This window comes from Sinohyriopsis cumingii, chromosome 11, assembly GCF_028554795.1.
Source record: "Sinohyriopsis cumingii isolate HCF-2022 chromosome 11, ASM2855479v2, whole genome shotgun sequence".
NCBI classification, from domain to species: Eukaryota; Metazoa; Mollusca; class Bivalvia; order Unionida; family Unionidae; genus Sinohyriopsis; species Sinohyriopsis cumingii.
This window is the reverse complement of record NC_142971.1, coordinates 81,891,032-81,911,252: the sequence shown is the minus strand read 5'-3', so window position 1 is coordinate 81,911,252 and position 20,221 is coordinate 81,891,032. Positions and strand designations below refer to the sequence as shown.

The following is a 20,221-nucleotide window of genomic DNA, read 5'->3' as shown; positions in this document are numbered from 1 at the left end:
AGAATTCGGATACAGTTTTTAAAATATGGATTGGATTATTTGGGATCATGTACATTTAATTCTAGTGAACTTGATCTAGCTACAGTCGGTGGCAAATTTAAGTTGGTAAATGTGAGTATAAAATGTAATGCATTAAGGTGAGTTGATGGACATGACATCGAGTATTAAGCCTTCTGCTCATTTCAGATTTGGAATATATTAGAGTCAATTATTAAATATATTTATAAACAGTGTACATATGAGAACTAATTACTAAGCCAACAGGCAGATGTGTCTGCAACGTGCTGTCGGTGATACCACCGAATCTGTAATATCCTTTTGTTCATGCCTGCGTCTTCTAGATAGCATAGGAGATGGTGCTGACATGTTTCAGGCAATGCGATATGAGAATCTACGTAGAGTACAAATTGTATGTTCTCAAACTTTTATAAAAATGTTATTTATTCGAATGAACAATGTGTACTGTCAAAACAATTAGATAATACTAATGAACAATGTGCACTGACAAAACAATTAGATAATACTAAATTATACCAATAGTTCATACGAATAGTCGCTCAGATAATTTGCACCTCAAAATTCGAGTTACCTTATATTTACTGCACGTATGGCAATGTGTATCCAGACAGAAATCAATAGACGCATTCTTACCACGCAGTAACCTACCATTAAAACTTCAGAAAGGAAGCAACCACGAGTAAGTGATGTCGACATTGTAAGCAGCTGATAACGGTGATCAGGTGATAAAAATAATCTTCCGAGATGAATAAAACCTTCTCCTGTAACCGTTGGAACCCTCATCATCACCATCATCAAAAACAACAACGATTTGTAAGGTTTATGGTTGGGTACGTTGTGAAAATTTGGTATCAATACACTTCCATAAAGGGTAAGAAAAACTGGTGCAAGTTTGGTTCGGATATATGCAGATAAAACACTATTAATCACGTGTTATCATGACTTGTTTTTATTCAAAAGGTATTCTAAAAAAGATATTTGTGACACATGTTCGATTCCGCATTTTACCCACGATTCTGTGTTTCCACTCCGTACTCCTTCCACGTTCCACTCGCCAGACTCGAGTCAACAAATGCATCAAACGTGATCGGATATCCGTTGAAGAAACCAAGCCAAATCAAATCCAAGAGATGTAGAATAATATTTGTTGGAGTACGTTTTGTTTTTCATGCATGGTTAGAGAAAGTGTGAGTGTGTATTGTCCCTAAGATGAGGTGACATTCTTATCGCTGTGGACATACATCGTTGGGGAAGGATGAACGTGAGGTATGAAATCTACTGCAAGTAAGGCGTGGCTTTAGTTCTTATGAACGAACTGATTTGCACAAAGCCGAGTATCGCTTATAAGCGATTTGGGATATATTATCGAGACCAAATAAGAACATGTGTTTTGATGCTTTTCCATCTTATAATTGCTGATAGTGCACTCTAAGCAGCTGAGAGGGTAAACATACCACTTGTTAAAAAGTCCATTTATAAACATAAAACCTCATACGAAAAAAAAAACAAATAAATAAGGTCAATAACGTCAAACTCAAGCCTAAAACTTAATGAGATTTCCTCTAAATAGGTTACTTTTTCTCTATCGTTTGTGTTTTTCAAAGTTTATTTACCTGTCGCGACACTTATTTGAGGTCGCACCCTCTCTGCTGCTGTAATTAAATCGTTATTATATCAATAAATGGAGTCTTACACTAGTAGACTAGCTCAAGAAAGATTAGAAGCATTTAGAAGATATCTTCCTGTTCGTGATGCTCTTAAACAAAACCTGAATGAAAGTCAAGAAACACAAGTTGATGTAGATATTCCTAATCATAAAGCAAATGAAGTTTTACACAGCGATAAATCAATGATAATTGAAGGCACTTTCGGGCGAATGCGTGCTGTTGATATACCGATAGAAAACATGTAATTAAATTCCTCACGATATTTATTTCATATCATCATGTTAGTGTCAGTCTGATCTCTGGTCATATTGAAAAGACTTTAATCAAATTCTACAAAAGACTGTTTAATACAAATATCACAAAAGAAGATCAGAGCACAGGTGGTCAAAATATATTATCACTACCTGAACGCCAAATCAGGAAACAATCAAACACAGGCGTTACACTCAATATTTTTGCTGATGCAGTAACAGACTCAATTAAAAGAGGCATTATATTTCCACTTCTTACAGCTCTACCAGTGTCAATAGCCGTTGCGGTCCCAGCTGTTGCAGAAGCAGCTGCACTCGGTGCTGTTTGAACTCCTCACGGGATTGCCTTAAAGAAAGCAACATGACAAGGATTTAAAACAGGGGAGGGTGTCTAAGGATAGGAGAAACTCCTCATCGATACGGCAGAGGACTGAGACTTCCGGGAACACTTCGTTGATATTTACAATGTCAAATTTTGATATACTTCATGCTGCTAAAAATTTAAACATAACAAACCTTTCAGAGGTATTTTCATTCGTGACTAATTTCAAGAAATAAAACAATATTGAAACTGGAGTCATTAATATCGATACACGTTCCGGTACTCATTTGGTGTCAAACACGATTGGTCCACGTAAAATTATTTATTTTGATTGGTATGGACTGGCGCCACCAAAAGAGTTTTTAAATTACGTAAACAAAATAAAAACTCCAGTCTGGTTTTCAACATTACCAATGGTTCATATTTACGGACTATGTTCATCTAAACAACAACAACAAAAAATCCGATGGAATAACGTATGAATATATAAGAAAACAGATTAGTGATGAAATATCTGAATTATTCAAGCTTGCAATTGTACATCCAAACGAAGTGGTTGTATTTCACGATTAGCAAGGAAAACTAAAAACAAGCAATCTTGCATTCAAAGATATCGTTAAAATTAATGGCAAAGCAACTGAAAATAACATAGATATGTTTGATGGTAATGTAAAAATTAAACCCGGTGTTATTATGTCAACGATATTAGTGAGCATTCGTGATGGAGTGCAAGTATCCGGTGATGAAATCACTAGTTCTCTCAATATGTCTAAAAATAAAATTGCTGGTCTTGGAGAACCAGAATCAGATAATGACGCTGTAACGAAAACATGCACCCTACCAATAACACTTTAGTTTTAGTTAATAATGAAATGCTTTCATTAAGAACAAATTATACTAATCATGTAAAAACTGTTTCCGGTTTTCGAAAAAGAATAAATGGCATTGTTGATTGTTTTAGGGAAACACCTCAAGACGTCGATAAATAACACTCTAAAATAAAAGAATTACCCACAGTGTAGTATATAAAGTTGCATCTGGACAAGCATTACGATCACCAGTCAATAATTCCATTAAAAATTTCAAACTTCGTTTTCCACTGACTGCGTCAGTTGTACCTCCTGGATATTTGTTACTGATGTTGGAGTAAAACGACAAAATATTTACTGTGGAGCCCGAAAAAAAGAGATTCGGCTTAATTTATTATTGGTGTCCTGAATTAGTCGCCAAATAATTAAAATATAAGGAACATTCCCATCAACGTTCAACGTGCAGCTCAAAATTGATTATATAATCAAGCATGAGAATGGTAAACAAAACTAAAAAAATATCTTTGAACATAATACAGTAAAAGTAAAAACAATATAGCAAACGTGTAATTGTTGCTGACATTTGTTTATTTAGTGTCTGCTGTTATTGCTGGAACTGGTGAATTATTATCAACAATTACACTATCACTAGTGATGGCATCAGCAGTTGTAACAACTTGTGTTTCAGATGCATGAACAATTGCTGGCCTTCTTAATATCATCGCACATAATATGCACATTTCCAAGCAATAAATTGCATGCTTATATAATACAATTACGTACAGCGATACTAGCTTGCTCCAAATTATTCGATATTATCCTTTGTGATAAAATAAATATCAGATTTTGAGTTCACAGAGATGGTTAAAATCTACAAGGAAGCAATGACTTTGATAGAATCTACATCTGGTTTTAATAATACTAATAATAATAATAATAATAATAATAATGTCAACGCCGAACGAATTACTCAAGCAAATTGTAATTAATACAGCCCCGTCAAAAACAATTATGATATCAGCAAGCTCCAAAAACACTGAACTTAACGTTAACTTAGCAACTGCAATTCCAGCGCAAGAAAGATCGCTAGAATAATTACGAGCTGGTCAAATATGTTATTAAAATTATTCGGTGGATTGCCAGCAACTAATTCGCTTGTATTTGCAAATAATTATAAAAATGATGAAACTCCCGATTAGCAAATTTTTGGAATTGCCACAGGTACATATCAAATCGAACAAGTCAATGATGAATTCCAGCACATAATTAAATTGATAACCAACTTTATGAGATTATGTTGCAGATACTTATAAATCTTCGATCCGATCTGTTTAAGGTTGGCCTGAGGTTTCTTCAGAACATAAAAACCAGCAGAACCAAACTTAAGTTCCTCACAAATGAAAAACAAAATTATAACATATCTGCACCATTAGTAAATCTATTTAAAAATTTTAATCTGGAGTATATTAATGATGATCAAAAATAAAAATCATTGAAACTATATAACATTTTAAAAAATCAAGTTGTATCAGAAATTGACTATTTTAATCCAACACGTATTGATCATATAACTTCGGCAGAAATTGCAATATCACCAGAGAGAGCTTTTCTCGACAGAGGTATCTCTCTTCATCTGGAGAGTTTGCCGCAAACAGAATGGGATATAATGAAGTATTATTTTCTGTCTATACTTCTTCGAATATGCTGATTTGGTTATATTATTTGCGACAATGTATACTGAATACCAGCAAATATCTAAATATTTGCCAGCTGCATATGTCGATTGAATATCTATTTTTTCGCCTGTCACTACATTTGTAGTTACAACTACTTTGGCTTAATTATCATTACAGTCTTACCAAATTTACAATTCTCAATCAGTTTAAGTCCTCGTAAATTTTGTAATGAACTATTGAGTTTGAGCCCATTAATATGATCGGACACAAGACCGTCTTCGATTACCCCCCGAACACAGTCGTAAATAAATGTATGGCAAAGATACATTTTATTTCCCACGGTAATGAATATAAGATAACCAGTATTATTGACATGTTGATGATGAAATGTTTCACAAATTCCCCATTTATATATAATATTATTTGTCTCAATGATCATTTGTCTATATAATTATTTTGAAAATCTAGCGATATTATCTTCTGCATTTCGTATGACCTTGTCATTATTATCAGTATTACATTTTGCATCATAATATCTGTTCAGCTCTCTGTGATTTTTACCAAAACACTGCACACACAGCTGTGTTTTTCCTCTAACCACAACACCACATTTCAAACACGGTTTAGGTCCTAAACTCCCTCTCCGTACACATTGTAAGTAAAATCCTAACAGTTTACGCAAGCTTCGTAACAATGAGTTGTAGAGCCTATCATAAAAAATTTGCATTTATTATTTGTTTGAACAATGATATCTATCTATCTATCTATCTATCTATCTATCTATATATATATATATATATATATATATATATATATATATATATATATATATATATTTCTCTTAATTATAATATACAAGAGTTATTATCAAAGATTAAGTGTATGCCTGAATATAGGTTTGATCTTGTTAGAAGGACACTTGACCCACCAAGACCAGCTCTGTTTGATGTCATATCTTATTAAAAGTATTTGTAATGTTAAAAATTAATTTCGCATAGATGGAGATGGTACGCAACACCGATGGTGTCGATGATACGACGATTATTAATTATCAGAAGAGAAAAAAAGATATTTGTTCAGGGTGAAGTAGACGGTACTTGGATTATCAGTGACAAACGTGTCCCTGCACTCTCTCTACTGCTCCTTAACTTCCGCCAGAACTCAAGTATTCACAAAATTTCGACTGTATGTTCTCTTGGCTTTTTCATGTGATTATTAATGTTACTGAGTCTAAATTCGCTGACTTGGAATATTAGAAGAAATGCGCTTTTGAATGCGATGGATTTTACAACTCCCACATTAAAACACAATTGTATTGAAATAATACATATTTGTTTTGCAATCATGGCACAAGGAGGCATATCCTTTAATGAAGAATTGTCAAATATTATACCATCGAGATTGTTGAAAAGTGCATCCGTAATAGTGTCAAGACAAAATTATGAGTAAGGTTTTAGATTTGAAAGGATAGTCACCAGGAATGATGCCATTTTCATTATTCAAGCAAATCACTCAATTATATTTGATTAACATAGCCACGCGTAATTGTTTGAATTAGTGGATTTTTCAAACTATACTACGATTAACGTTTACAATCATTACTCAACCTCTACTCGGCTTTAAAGAAATATAAATAAGTGTTTCTCAAAGGCGGTCTGGAATGAACACTCGAGAACGTACCGAAATAATCATTTGTGAAAAGTTCGATATGAGCACCGATCTCAGGCCCAAAAGAAGCACTTTCTATTTTCTTTGTAGTTAAATATAACTAAAAAAATCGAATCTATATCTACAGAACAGGACATGAAGTCATTGCTTGTAACTTAAATATTTACAATACGGTACAAAATCACTCAGTTAGTAAAATATTTTGTATTGTTTAGCATTTGCATGAAATCCATTGCATTAAATGTCATCAAGACTGTAATACGCATTAACCTGCACACAGCTTAAGAGAAAGTTCCAAATGAGTTATATTGCAGACTATATAAATATATCTATTCGAATGAATGCTGTGTATTTTCGTTAGACTTTATTGTTGCTTTCCACTGCTTACAAGTTGAAATTTTCAAAGGGTAGCTATTCGCCAGAAAAATAATCTGATAAATGTAATAATTTTGTTTACGTTCGACCTTGAAGAAAACATTGTAAGAAATATGATTCATTACGCCTAGCACTAAATTTAAATTAAGTGATACGCAGTTTTATGTGCAACTATCGTTCCCAGTTACGCTGCACAATTACAGGTGAGTATATAAATGAGTAGTCGGCCCAGTCGTACGTTCATTCTATCAGCGGAAGGCAAGCGAGTTGATATTCGACATTCACGATGAAAGAAATTTTTCTTTCTTTCTTTTTATTATGTTTCGCAGCAACATGCATGAAACCTGCATACGGCCAATTCACTGTTCGTAAGTATATTTTATTTAATTTTATTTAAATGTTTTATTCATACATTGATCATTCTAACTTGTTTTTTCGCTGTGTGAATTCACGTCAGCAGAGTAAAACTGTATATACCCAATACATTCAAATTAATATCAACATCACTCCTAGATCGATTTCTCTCCAACTAATGTACTATCAACCTCATATTTTAACATTTTAAATCACTCTTAAAAACGTGAGAGGTTATTTTGCAAAGTCTGGGCATGTAACTTTCTGAAACGCTGATGCTGTTACCATAATGAGCTTCATATTTGACCTATTAACTTCTAATCTTGCCTTTATCTTTGTAGCAGTTTGTTGCCCTAACGGTTGGCTTTCATCCATTACACGTGGTATTGGGTAGAAATTCCTCCATTATGGATAAAAATGTATTAGCTTATGCGTCTGATATCTTAGGACTTATCATCTATGTGTATCCAATTTTCTATCTTCTGCATAGTCTTGTCTTTGCATATTAATTTGTTGGAGATGTAAAAGGTGTGTAAGAGATTTATATACTAGATATTTGCATTACCAATAAATTGAACGCATCATGTAAAGTACAATATGTTCTATTCGCGTAAATTAACTTCACTGTATTAACTTCGGAAACAATGTATATACTGGCTAGAGATTGGATGGAATACTTAAGTGTGCATTGACCAGCCATTAGGCATGTCCTTTGTTACATTGCATGTAAAATGTAGCTAGAGTAAATGTTTGTCTTCATGGATTATTAAAATATAAATTATAAATCCAAGGGAGTGCGAAGACGCATACATTTATAATCAGAAAAAATAAAAACTGTATGTATCATTTCAACTATATGTGCATGCTTAAATACATTATCATTTTATTCTTTATTGTACAGTACAAAAAAATCATTTAAATTAAGCTCCTTATTATTTGACCTAATTCTTACTCTAATTGAATGTTTTCCACTGTCTAATGTGCATTAAATAATGGTACTTGCAGTGACGTACAACATATTTAATAAATCATCACTAGAAAAGATGCTTTCAAGTTTGTTTAGTTCTTAAATACTACATAACGTTGATCATGTCCGAACGAGTTACATTTAGTTAGGAATCAGTCTATTTAAGAGGCAGTTCGTAGTTACAATGCTGAGGTCACTTCCCCACAACAGAAATATTAGTTTTGAATACATCGAAGCAATAATGTTCTGATCACTCATCCAAAATGTCAGAGTGTAATTTGAATAGAGATAGTTACAAAATTTAATCTACCCCCACAACATCAGAATATATTTCGAATGCATGCCATTATGCTGTTGAGATACATCTGCATTTGCTCCCATATACATTTTGCAAGTCTTGTTTAAAAAAAACTTTTAAATATTTTGGACAGTGTTATCTTTGAAAAATTTAGAGATTTTAAAAAGCTAAATTCGTTTTCCTATTGCCAGATTGTTTGTTTTGACGTAATAGCTATGGCCAAAAATAATCTAGAAATTCGTGTTTGGTAGTAGGTGCTAAATATCATAGGTTTTCCTGTGCTCATATTAAGCCATAAGACCCATATACTTAGTATAAAAAATTCAGTATATCAAGCCATACGGCCCATATACATAGTATAAAAATAAACTCGGCATATAAAGCCGAACGGCAAACACACATGGTGTAATATTGAAAATCGGTTATAAAAACATACGGTTCATTGTCATGGTTAGTAAAGAAATTCTGTAGGTAAAGACATGCGGCCCATTTTAGCTAAATTGCATAGGTTTTTCCTGTGCTAATAAACCATTCGACCCATATACGGAGTATAAAAATAAACTCGGTATATATAGCCATATTGCAAAATACATGGTGTAATAACGAAATTATGTATATAAAGCCATACAGCCGAAAGAAATGGCGTCATAATGAAACGGCCTATTACGACATAGGGACCAAATACATTGTGTGATAATCAGACTGGACACATTAGCTGTCTAACGATAACTGCACTCTATCTCTCCGCATTTTCTTCTTGAAAAGATTTTGGTATTTGAGTCATTATTTTATTTCTGACAAAAAAACTTTCAATTCTAGTTAGTGTCGTACCATTGCTTGTCATTTGGAATGTCAACGAAATATACATTATACTAACGTCCCATCGCTTGACTTATTGAATGACAACATGTCCAACATTATATTATCTTGCGACGTCTTGCCATTTTTAATGAAACATATCCACCATTATAGTTTTATACAATCGCATGTCATATTATCTGCCAATATTTCCAAGATTATTGTGTTGCTGTTGTTCTTGTAGGGTTTAACGCCATTTTTCAGTACAAGATAGGCAATACATGGAGGACAGTATAAATGGTGGAGGAAGAACCCTGGAAAACCCAGGAAAGAATCACGGATCGAAGAGAAGATACCGACAAGCTAACTCGCATAATCACATTAGCTGAACGAGATACTCTGTCTCAAGCAGACAGAGGTGATATGGCAGTGATCCGTAACGTGCAGTCCTCTAGGCCACTCGGCAACTCGGGGCCCCATTTTATTGTGTCGTACCATCGATAAACATGTTGGATGGTATGAAAACATGTCCAACTGTATACCTCTTGGAGTGATGGTCTCGCGCAGATGCGAATGGGATAGATCCTTTGAGGATATTATTATACTTGTACTGTTATTATGACTCGTTTTACTACTGTTACTGCTAACTGAAGTGTTATTAGGACGCATTTTGCTACTTTTCTTGCCACGTCTACTCTCATTAGGAATTATTTTGCTACTGTTACTGCTACTCCTACTATTATTACCACTTTTGTGACTACCGTTTCAGTAGAATTACCCCTAAGTACCACTACTCCTACTGTTATAGCCGATTTTCTACTACTACTACTACTAATGCTGCTGCTTCGACTGCTACTACTGTAGCAACGATATTTAGAACTAATACTGTCACTATCGACATTTTGCAAATGCTGTTGCTAATTTGATTCGATTCGACCTATAGAGTCCAATGCTAGTAAAATAAGGAATGAATGATCCAAACACTTCTATTATGTTCCTTGTAATTCGTATGCTGTTGCTGTTGTTAAATGAGTTATGCCATTTGTCAGCTCATGATATTCTATTCAAGTTGGCCAGTAAATCTGGTGGAGAAAGAACCTAGGAAAACTCCGAGAAGAATCACTGACCCACGAGAAGCTGCAACTGCTCTCGCATACAATTGAAGGCAGAATTTAAGACTAGCACCACCGCGAACGGCAGTTAGATGTTAGTGTTCTAAAATGGCGTATGCCCTAAATGGAATTTCTGGGGACAATAATCAACGTGTACTTAGTTAATATTGAAAATAACAAAATAGATACTTTTACATTTTAACCTCGCTAGGCTGGTAGTGTGTCATTAGTATTTATATATTTATAATGTAACAAATATATAAATTATGGGTCCTCCCATCTGTCCGTCGGGGGAGTTCAATTTTTGAGGGCTGACCAACATGTGTTCAGGTGTGTAGACCGTATATTTGAGTTTATGTCTGTGTGCATTATCCTAAACTTCCGCATCGGCGAAAAGTTTTGTTGCAAGTAATCTGTATTATTATTAGTAGTAGTAGTAGTTACAGTAGTAGTACTTCGTGCTCGGCAGCTTTATTAAAATGATATTGTTACATCTTGTGTACATTTTATCGTTGATATGTTCCTGGTATGAAGCTGTTTGTTTCCTCTTCTTCGTCTTTTTCTACGACTTCTTCGGCCCTATTTTTATTATTGTCATTATTAGCACTTTATTATTATTATTATTATTGTTATTATTATCATTATTATTATTACAGCGTGTGGAGTGATTAAATGTACAAGCTGCACTGCATGGTACTCGTGTGATGCCTGCATGATGGGTTATACATTGAGCGGGGACAAACGTCATTGTACCAGACAGGGGCGTATCTTACCGATCCTCTATGGAAAGTGAAAATGAAGAGATAAAACATGTTTCTTACGAACATTTGTTACTAATTAAAATATACTACATTATGATCAAGTCAGAACTGTCATATTGGACATGTACTTCAAATGATTAATGTATTTCTTAATAAACGTTGATGCAAGTCTCTTTCGTGTATGTCAACCTCAGCGTCACTCTCTCTCTCTCTCTCTCCAAACAGAGACAATCTGAAAAACAAATCAATCTGCAAACGGTCAAGATGACTTTTAAAATACGCTGATAAATAATATATATATATATATATATATATATATATATATATATATATATATATATATATATATATATATATATATATATATATATATATATATATATATATATATTATGTTGTGTGATGAGAACATCATGGGGGTAAATCATCGGTATACCATTTCATAAATTTAAAATTACTTCCTTAAGACTAAATTAAACATACGTTATGATTTACGAAGAATGGTGGCATATATAGGATTATATTTTCTGACTAGATTATTATCTCTACAACATTTTCCATGTCAAAAGGTTTCAGGGTTTAAATCAAATCCTTTCCATTTTCAGATATGAATTATTTACAAATTCGACAGGGAGATCCAATTGTCAAATGTATTGAGAGAAAAGACGTGTCTGTCAAATATATTAACATAGCGGAATGTCTGAGAAATGTATTTACAGAACGATGCATCCGACAAACGTTTTTGTATAAAGATCATTTTTAAAGACCCTATGTTCTAAATCTATGTGTCAGAAAAGAGTTATAAGCAGCATGCTTTGTTAAATTCAACAAATAATGTATACGCATAGGTGACATGTGATAATGTCAGAATAACCTACGGCATTGCGAATTAAATACCAAATAGTCTTCCTATTGCAAACACAATTTGTAGTGAGCAAAGTTCTGCATAATCGAAAGTGCTATTCAAAATAATCTCCGAGCTGAAGATTGAAATGTACCTGTAGTGGCCAGTAGTCTTAAATCTAATAATATATCAATGGCTTAAATTGTGCCACCAGTCTTTAGTTGAATTGAAATTAAATAATCCAAGATTCCCCAGGTTATATTCACTATATTTCAAAATCACTATGGTTAAGAGCTTTATTTCTGAGACCTTTTCTGTACACTTATGAACTATCTGATTACATTAACTTCACCCAAATCAAATATACTGCCCAATCGATTCTCCTCAGATGACTAATTTACAAGTCAACAATATTTATAATATACTAGAAACGTTTTTTATTATATTTGAAAGAGAAGTCAAGATAAGGGTCAAAAGAGCATTAATCTAGAAAATATAGTTGGTTTGTTACAATAGAGCATGTACACAAGGTCTGGCTGCGTGAAGATATTATAATGTCCTTGACTCACCATAACTTGTTAATCCTTATTGTTATCCAGTTTTGTTTACAAAACTGTCACTGATCTTGGACAAGGTCATTAGTTATGTTCAATTTTCCATTACCAGCAGCATATAATGAAATAAACGAACTACTTCACAAAAAAAAAACTCAAATTAAATACAGATAACACACATATCAAGTGTTTTTATAGACACATGCATCTGGCAATTTTATTTCTGAAGATAAACTACTTTCACGATAATTTTACAGAGATATCCACCTGACGAATGTATTTACATAGATACCCTCATCTGTCAAATATATTTACAGATAGGCCGATCAGTCGAATGAATGTATAGGATGACCATTATGTTAATGGTATTTACAGCAATATCCTTCTGTCAATGATATTTACAGACATGCAAATGTGTCAAATGAATTTATTACTATTAATTGCAGTCTGAGCTAGACACGCTTTTCGCTAAGGTCTTCTTCACTTTAACCATTTTCCTTGGAGTATGTCACTTTTAGAAAGAGCTATGCCACATTAAAAAATGATTATTCCACAGATCCGTGTCTTAGAAAAGAACGGGATAAAAATGACAAACTTTTTAATTTTCAGGTGCGGTGCACATGTCAAGTACAGTACGAAATTGGATCAGTTACGTCTTTATTCTCCAACAGCATGGAAGTGTTTCAGTTATGTCTTTATTCATAGCATTTATAGTTTTAAATTATGTCTATAAATCTCAGCAGTCTGAAAATGTTTAGTTATTTCTATGCATCAACGGTATGATGAGAATATTGTTTGCAAGTTAGTTCAGAAAAAGGGACGGAACACGTGATCGTTCAACATTTTTGGTGCCTCTTCACAATAACTCTAAAATTATCTTGCATCCTTTTCTGTAACAGATTGATATCTTGGTGTTTTATTCCCAGCAAGTATGATTGAAAACATTGTAATGTCCAACCAGTCAGCGGCAACGTAAGGTCTGACAAACGATTTATCCGAACGTTTGTTGATAGCGGCTTTACTTCTCCATTAACCCTCGATACCCAATTCTGACATGTGTTTTGAAGCTTGTTCATTTCAAGACTTATGTTTGTGCTCTTATACTTCCACCAGAACGTAAAGATTCATAAACTTTCAAGAATCGGTTCTCTGGAATTTTATACGTCATTACATGAAAATTTGCTGCAACCTCTTTTTCATGAAATACATGACCTTTAAGTTAATAACGTCAGAACCATTGCATTTGCTTGTTGGACACACCTTATATTATTATGCTGCTGAATGTAAATTTGACGAGTTAGAATATAGGAAGAAATGAGTTATTGTATGAGAGGCATTTTACAATACCTACACGAAAAGGACAATATTCTATTTTGAGATAATACATATATGTATTACAAGAATAAAACAATTGCTTTTAGTACAATTAACTAAAACATTCAATCATGACAAAAGGTGGCACTACCGTTGACGATCTATTACCAAATATGATACTATCGATATAGTTGCAAATAGTGACAGCAATAGTGTGACGCAAAACTGACGACTCCATCTTAGATTTGGACAGTATGAAGTGAATGTATAGGGAGACAATTCTGAAAAATATATTTACAGCAATATCCATGTGTCCAATTATTTACAGACATGAGCATGTCTCAGATGAATGTATTACCATTATGAGCAGTCTGAGCAGTACAAGCGTTTGTCCAATTTCCTTTTCATTTTAACCAATTTTACTTTTAGAAATAGTTAAGCCACATTAATCAATGATTGGTCGTCAAATCCGTTTCGAATAAAAATGTAAACAATGTTTAAGTTTCAAATGCGGTGCAAGTTTCTAGTACAGTGTGAATGTGATTCAATTACGTCTTTATTACCCAACATCATGAATGAGTTTCAGTTATGTCTGTATTCATAGAAAGAAAAAAAAATATGTCTATAGACGTCAGCAGTTTGAAATTGGTTCAGTTATTTCTATACACATCAACGGCATGACGAGAATATTGTAAAGTTTGCAAATTAGTTCAGAAAAAGGGACGGAATAAGTGGTCGTTCAACTTCTTTTTTTTCATCTTTACAAATAAAAATGATCTTGCATTGATTCATTATTTCATTAGCATATTGATATTTTGTTTTATTCGCAGCAAGTACGTTTAAAATGATTGTAAGGTCCAACCAATCTGCGGCAACGTTATGTCTGACAAACGCTTTATCCGCAAGTTTGTTCATAGCAGCTTTACCTTTCCATTAAACCCCGAGACCCAATTCGGACATTTGTTTTGAAGTTGGTTCATTTCATGGCTGCTGTTTGTGCACTTTAGCTTCCACCAGAACGCAAAGATTCACATTATCTGTTCTCTGGGATTGTATACGTCATTACATGAAAATTTGCTGCAACAGCTTTTTCCATGAAACAAATGAACTTTAAGTCAAAAGCGTCAGAAGAACTGGATTTGCTTGCTGGACACACCTTATATTATAATGCTACTGAATGTAAATTTGCCGAGTTCGAATATAGGAAGAAATGAATTATTGTGTGAGAGGGATTTTACAATTCCGACACAGAGAGGATAATCTTTATTGATATAATACATATTTGTATTACAAAAATACAACAACTGCATATAATACAATTAACTAAAATGTTCAATCACGACGAAAGGCGGCACTTCCTTTAATGAGCAATTACCAAATATGATATTATCGACATTGTTGAAAACTGTGACAGCAATAGTGTGAAACGAAACGTAAGTCTACATCTTAGATTTGGACAGAACGATCATAAAGAATGATGCCAATTTCATTATTTAAGCAAATCTGTAAATGATATTTGAATATGACTATAACCACATCTAATTGTTCAATGAGTGGAGCTTGGACGCTATGCTACGATAAACGTTATTAGGCGTAGCGTAAACTCCACACTGCTTGGAAACTATAGACCAAGTGTATCATCAAATGCTGTCTGAAATGAGCACTCGAGAATTGTCAGATATGGGTGCTAGCCTGGGGTTAGAAATGACAACCCGTGTCAGGTCCGAAAAAATACTAAGGCCCGAAAAGAGCAATTGTGAAAGGTTCTCTTTTCTTTGTGATAAAATAAACTTCTCTCACTAGTTGAGGGGGGGAGGGGTAGGGTGGTTAACTCATTTATTGCAGTAACTAAACCAATTCAATATATATCCATAGAACAGGCCATGTAATGATTGATGATGACTTAATTACTGACATTTTTGCGGAATTAAATTTACATTGGTATATATGTACACCACGTTACGTAACAGTTTTATTGTTTTGCATTTGCATAAACTCCATTGTATTTGCTAAGTTTTAAAATTCACGAAGACTATACTTGGCAGTAGCCAGGACACATATAATGAAAAAGGTCAACATAAGTTATATTGCATTAACGAAAATATAACCATTCGAATTGAATACTTTATATTTGTTTAAACTTTCATGTTACTTTGAAGTACAGATCATTTGCAATTTTTTTAATAGTAGCTACTCGCCAAAAAAAAAAATAATCAGATAATTTTAATCGTTTTGTTTACATGCGGCCATAAAGAGATCATAGTAAGAAATAGCTGAGTCATTATGTTTAGTGATGCATTGAAACGTAAGTGCATTGTTCTTTTTTAGTTGAAACGATAATATTCAATTCTACTTCACAATTACAGGAATACATATAAAGCAGGAATACATATAAAGAAACAGGCGGACCAGTCATGTGTTAGTTTTATCAATTGATGGCGTGCAAGTTTACATTCGACATTCAAGATCAAGGAGAGTTTATTTTCATTGCTTTCTTATGTTTTTCAGCAAAATGCATGGAACCTGACTACTTGTAATTGACTGTTCATTAGCATTTTGTTCTAAATTGTATCTCCATACTTTGAACATTTAGCCATGTATTGTGGGTGCGTGACCTCAGATCAGCATAGACGAACTGTAGATATCACCCATTCAAATTAATGTCATCATAGCACCTAGCTGCATTCCTCGTCACAGTAATAATGTAAGAACCTTAGCTTTCAAAATGTTTAAATCTCTTTTTTAAAAAACATGTCTTAGGGGTGATTGTATAAATATCCCGAATGTAAAGACACGAATAGTTGGTGAAGCAACCTTGATGGGCTTCATCCTTTGCAACAGTAGTATCATCATCTCAAAGTGCATACATGTAGAGTTGAAACAATGTACGGACTAGTATTAAAATAATTTATTATTCAAATCCAGGGAGTAAACATTTTGGTATAAAAACTTGGTCTGTTCGCTCTCTCTTCGTAGGAAGCTTTATTATATTCTAAATTTTTGGTCTATTCACCCCCTCTGCTGCTGAGCTTACTTTTCAAATCCATAGAGTTAAAATTATCAGGCGGATCTAGCAGGTTTTTTCTTGTCTATAGTTGCACATCGCCAGTAAGACTAAAATGTATACTCTGCTATAATTCAACTGTCATTCAACTTATATCCATCAATCAGACACAAACTAAAGGGAATGTAAGAGTATTTTTGACAATGCTTAACATGTATCAGGCCTTTTTATAAATATCCTGTATAATCAGTATGGAAAATCAGGGAATATTAGTAACCTTTAAACGTAACTGGTGTGAAAATAATCAAATTATTCAGCCATTAATGTGATGGGCTTTTTTATTGACTAGATTTTTGGCAATCCATGACTCTTTTTTCATATTTCATCGTTAAAAGTTATGTTTCTTTGCACTGTTTATCTACGTTAGTGCTCAATCAGTTAACTGAGGAGCTCCATAGAATAACATGTTTTAATCGATAAATATATTCAAACACATTTCTAGCAAAACCTATTTTATCGACTGCTGTACATGTTAGTTAAACACATAAATTAACTTTATCATTAAAACCATGTCTGTAAACTTGGCTGCAAAAGTAGTGTCGTGCTACAACGTTGACGACAGATGAAACAACTTTAAAAAATATCTGACCGTAAGCTGATACTACTTACAAAGCGATGTGATTATGGATGGGGTTAGGGTTCAATATATGGAAGTCATTCAGACATTGGAATATCGAAATGGTAGTAGCAAACTAGATTTTATTTTAAACAGTACATAATTATGTTTTGATTATTGCTAATTTAATCGATATTTGTACCCTTCATTTACCATGTTCTTTCTTGTTAAATCACATTTGTTACAAGAGTCTCTGACTTGTCGGCCGCACGTGCTGTTTATGCGTCGCAGGTTCGAATTCTTCCTTCATCGAAAGCGGTGTGTCTCTGGGAAAAGAAACGTTCTGCCATTGCATCAGGATGCTTAGCTTTTTGTACATTGATCTGTCCTTAACATCAGGTACAAACATGCAATAAATCTTACTTTTTGCAGTGAAGAACCATATTTCGTTTCCAGTGAATAAATTCCTCGTCTCCCCCATCCCTCTATCGCTCTGGCTCTGTCTCTGTCTCTCTCCCTCTCTCTTTCTCTCGGTTTCTTGCTTTTTTTCGGCGCACTCTTTCCTAGGGATATGATCTTATAATCTGTGATTAGCATTGACAATTCGTATTTAGGACAGCAGATATATATGTAAAGGCTTCAAGCGAAAACAACACGTTAACATGAACATCCATTTCATGGGGGTATAGATAATAATACTTTCAAGATGGATGCCATGCCTGCCATATCGGATGTCTGATCAGCAACATTTTCACTTAGGACATACTAGACTGTTCTTCTTAGTCAAGATGAGTGCAAATGAGGACAAAAGAAATAAAGAAAGATAATTTAATCTAAAGGATATTTTTTCACGCTGCACTATATATATATATATATATATATATATATATATATATATATATATATATATATATATATATATATATATATATATATATAAATATATATATATATATATATATATATATATATCACAACATAATTTCGACAAAGTTAGCTTTTGAATTTCTTTCTCTTCGGCATTTGTTATGAATATTTGTTCACATGACTTTTTTATCTCATTTAGTCAAGGCAAACTAAATGTAATGCATATTAAGTGAATCTCAAAGACATGACTTTATATACAGCTTACCTAGAACAAATACCACAGCTACACAATGTTCAAGAAATCACATACACCTTTGAAAGTAAAATACCCTCTAAAATCTCTAAGGCAGAGCACAGCAATCAATCATAAACCAAACCACATATTCAATATGTTTGTAATACTAACTTTCTAAAAGGGTATGCTCAGTGTATTATATTTTTTTTATTTAAAAAGTCTAGTGTGACAGATATGAAAACAGTAATATATTTCAGAGCCAGGTTATTGGAATAAGGAAGAATCGGTCCTCAAACAAGTGTAAAGCAGACTTTTAAATTGGGCATCTTGAAGCAAACAATAATTCCGAAAAGATTACATTCACCATGAAGGTCAATGCGTACAGTTATAATACTGATCAAGTTTCTGGGATATGGAATGTGCTAATTAATGCTGCAGAAATGAAAAAGAACAAAATAGCCTGTGTAAATATAATTCCATACAAACATAAAGGAGAGCTTGATAACATTTTTAAAAATGATCCATGTCTAATGTCAAAAAATCACAGATAGGTCTTTAACAAGTTCAAGGTTTGTTGAACATGAAGGAACTCAGGAAAACAACAACTACAGTGAAATGTCCAAATCTTTTTTTTTAGAAAATGCTTCAAGATCTCATAGGACTTCATAATAAATAACACTGAAAAGCAAAATACTAGAGAGGCATCCGAAGCACATAAAAGATAGAGGATCCATAGGGAGAAATTTTAGTCATCATTAGTCTTGTAAAATATGTTATGTACAAAACAAAATACAAGTCTAAGTAAGAAACAATGAATGCTTATTTGCCTTTTCTGCAAGCTATATCTTTCTAATATGTTGATGTGTTTTGTAATAGCTTAAGAAACATTTCATTTGTTTTTTTGACATTTGAAAAGTTTGAAAATTGCCAAATTAAATTTCTTTCATTGTATTGAAAACTAATAAATTCTTCCCCAGGATGCATTTCAAAAGTACTTTTAACCATCTGGTCAAGTATATCTGAGTTCAAAATTAATAACACTAAAAGTCTTTAACCATCTTTTCTATTGTATTATATTTACTTGCTCATTAATGTATTTAAATTTCAAGACAATTTCATATTCTTAATTTATTATTATAAATTAGTGGGTTTTTTCAGAAACGTGAATTTTTATAAAGATGGGACATTTGGAAAATGTGTCTTTTTGGATTGTGGATATTTGATTGCATGCTTTGTGTGCAGTGACTGTCCTTTATACTAAATGTTATTTACTGGTAGATACTATTCATACTGGGGTTTTATTGCCTGAATATTAATGGTATTATTTGCATCTATGATAGGATGAAGAGAGTATATACTATTCATGCTAGGTTTGGCATTACCTGAATATTTGTGTTTTTAAATGGTTTGATCTGCAGTATGTACGATTATGTAATAAGATAGGGAGAATATAAAAAGTTTACTATTTTCAGTCAGCACTTATAGATCAGCAGAAGAAAACTGCAATGCATAATAACCTACTTTACATTTTTGCAAGACCTTTCTTTTATGTGCAGGTTACTTTTATATTTTTGTTTTGATTGATTTTATCATTCAAAATACAATCCAGAAATGTTTTTTTTTTTTTTAAAAAATGTTTATATTGAGTATATCATCCTTGTCTCACACAAAACAGATTAAATATTCTGGTTCTCACAATGCTGTAAAACCT

At 33.1% G+C, this 20,221-nt stretch overlaps 2 long non-coding RNA genes across 3 annotated transcripts in view; one reads left to right on the top strand and one right to left on the bottom strand.

The window, feature by feature from the left end:
• Positions 1–1,811: 1,811 nt before the first annotated feature.
• The window catches only part of LOC149788843 (uncharacterized), a 32,797-nt gene continuing 14,387 nt past the window's right edge, over positions 1,812–20,221 (bottom strand). The window contains exons 4-5 of one of the 2 annotated variants that reach the window (XR_016424447.1): positions 17,622–17,734; positions 1,812–2,282 (exon numbers count right to left, since the gene is read on the bottom strand). This is a non-coding gene — a long non-coding RNA (uncharacterized LOC149788843). The remainder of the gene's footprint in view (positions 2,283–17,621; positions 17,735–20,221) is intronic. The other variant, XR_016424446.1, reaches the window with a different exon arrangement.
• Positions 6,453–11,249, top strand: LOC149788844 (uncharacterized). The gene is made up of 2 exons (XR_016424445.1): positions 6,453–7,154; positions 10,972–11,249. It is a non-coding gene; the product is annotated as an uncharacterized LOC149788844 (long non-coding RNA).